Here is a 2970-nt window from a genome sequence, read left to right on the forward strand (position 1 = left end):
CCATGGTGCTTATAAAAACCCCCATCCTGAATAGCAGGAGGAAGGCAGGAGCCAGATGGTAAGGAGGAGCATGAGGGGGCCCAGAGTGTAGAGTGATTCCTAATTAATATTTGGGGAAAAATCAGAGAAACACTGAGTGCCTTTCTCACTTGGACCAGGACCCAAAGAGGTCCTGAGCTATTGGTAAACAAACCAGTTGTGTTAGAAAGTGGGAGTCATATGTAGCTTTTCAGCAGGGTTGTTGAGGCTGGATGGCACTTGTGTTTCCCGAGAGCTCCAGTTTATGGGTAGAATAGTCACAAAGCAGTATTTCTCTGGCTCTGTATTCAATTCTTATAGCTCTGGGAGCCCATAACTGACACAGAATTTCTGGTGTGTTCTAAATGTGGCTTGCTTGATTTCTTCCTGGTGTTATCCATTCGACCCCAGGTACTCTGGTTTTCTACATCTCTTGTTACTGCCGATATCAAAAGCACAGCTCTGCCGGCACTGTCCTCCAAGGCCCTCTGGGCTACAGAGCTGCAGTTCTACCTTGTAGTTGTCTGTGCTGAGTGCCACCTCTGTCCTTGCTAAATCTTCCAATGCTCTAGGTGTCCTCCTGCTGCCCTGAGAAGAAGAATGGGTAGGAGTTCTGGCAAGGAGATGCTGGCATGGCTGGCACCTTACTCTGGTCACTTTCCATGCTGACTAGTGCTGGCCTTCTTTTCTTATTCAAGATCCTGGGTCTTTGGGGCTGACACCATGGTGTGGCATGTAGAGCTGCCACCTGCAGTGCCAGCATCCCATGTGGGTGCTGGTTCAAGTCCTGACAGTTCCACTTTCAATCCAGCTCTCTGCTGTCAAAGTAGTAGAGGATGGCCCAAGTCCTTGGGCCCCTGTGCCCACGTGGGAGACTTGGAAGAAGATCCTGGCTCCTGTCTTCTAATTGGTGCAGCTCCAGCCATTGCGGACATCTGGGGAGGGACCCAGCAGGTGGAAGTCCTCTCTCTGTATCTCTGCCTCTGTTTCTCTGTAATTATGCCTTCCAGATAAATAAATAAATCTTTTTAAAATAACACATAAGTCTCCTTTTTCTCCCTTCCAACCACAGGCCTTTGTACATGTGGCCCCTACAATAACTTTGTCACCATTCCCCTTTCTAAAATTCATCATCTCTTGCTAAGAACTAGCACAAAGCTATTTTCTCAGAGAAGACTTTTTTGAATTATCTAATCTAACCAAGATATCCTGCCAGGATATCTCTCTCTTAGTGTTGGGTTGGCTGATAGGGGTTCCAGAAGAAGGAAAATCCCTGAATCAGGAGCAATTTAAAAGAGAAGTCCTCAGAATCTGCGTGAGAATTGCTACCTCACTGTGACAAGCTGGTCATACATGTGTTGTGATCTTGGGGGGCAATGAAAGCCTGTTAAATACATTGGCCTTTGTGAGAACATCTTGGTAGTTTGTTTTTTATCTCCATAAGCTGACAAAGATAGCTAGAAAAGGACTCTTCCTTTACTCTTCCTCTGCCATGGATGACTCACACCTTCCTTATATCCAGAAGAGCAGAAAATCTCCTGCCAATACAAACCTGCTGCCCACTGGAGGCAAGAAGGCACCACCAATGAATGTTTAAGACATTGCAGTTATCCATGAGGCCCCTTGTCCTCCAAGAACTGGTCATCAGGCTAGTACATTCCTAATATTTATGATCTAATTTATTTTAGAGGTAGAGTTACAGACAGTGGGAGAGAGAGACAGAAAAGTCTTTCATCCACTGGTTCACTCCCCAAATGACTGCAATGGCTGGAGCTTTGTCAATCCGAAGCCAGGAGCCAGGAGCTTCTTCTAGATCTCCTATGTGTGTGCAGGGGTGCAAGTGCTTGGGCCATTTTCTACTGCTTTCCCAGGCCATAGCAGAGAGCTGGAATGGAAGAGGAGCAGCCAGGGCTAGAACCAGTGCCCATATGGGATGCCAGCACTTCAGGCAGAGGATTAATCTAGTGCACCATAATGCTGATCCAATGTTTGCTTTTATATCTCCATATTTTTTCAATTGTAATGATTGGACTATTGTTGAATAAATTCCTTTATATCTGCTTTACACCCTATTATGGCTCCTGTATTATAATGCTGAATACTAGTTGCAGTAAAATACTATAATTTATATCATGCTGTGTGCATTCCTTTTACTTTTTTTTTTTGACAGGCAGAGTGGACAGTGAAAGAGACAGAGGGAAAGGTCTTTCTTTGCCATTGGTTCACCCTCCAATGGCCGCTGCGGCCAGCGCGCTGCGGCCGGCGCACCATGCTGATCCAAAGGCAGGAGCCAGGTACTTATCCTGGTCTCCCATGGGGTGCAGGGCCCAAGTACTTGGGCCATCCTCCACTGCATTCCCTGGCCACAGCAGAGAGCTGGCCTGGAAGAGAGGCAACTGGGATGGAATCCGGCGCCCCGACCGGGACTAGAACCCGGTGTGCCGGCACCGCAAGGCAGAGGATTAGCCTAGTGAGCCACGGCGCCAGCCTTACTTTATTTTCAATTACTAGTATCACCTTTATACATTATCAGCATCCTGGTATAGGCCAATCTTAGTACTATGAGCATCACGTTACCTTGATTGGCTTTTTCAATGTGACATAATCAACTTAATATAAAATTTTATGAACTCCTGGCAACTTTCCTCTTCATAGGTTCTCAGAACCCTCTTATGCCACCATTCTCCATTTCCTTTCCAGGTGAAATATTTTTACCATTTTTGGAGCTCCAGAGGATTTTAAAATTTTGTTTAATTTTGAATTTCAAAATATAGCTCTAGATATAGTACATTTCCTTTATCATTATCCTGAGAATTGGCATGAAATTCCTTTATGTTTATTTGTAAATTTTTCATCATTTGTAACTGAAATTGACTATTTGTCTCTAAGATCCATTACATATATAATTAATATATAGTTCTATATATAATTTATATAGTCACTTTATTATGA

This window comes from Oryctolagus cuniculus, chromosome 15, assembly GCF_964237555.1.
Source record: "Oryctolagus cuniculus chromosome 15, mOryCun1.1, whole genome shotgun sequence".
NCBI classification, from domain to species: Eukaryota; Metazoa; Chordata; class Mammalia; order Lagomorpha; family Leporidae; genus Oryctolagus; species Oryctolagus cuniculus.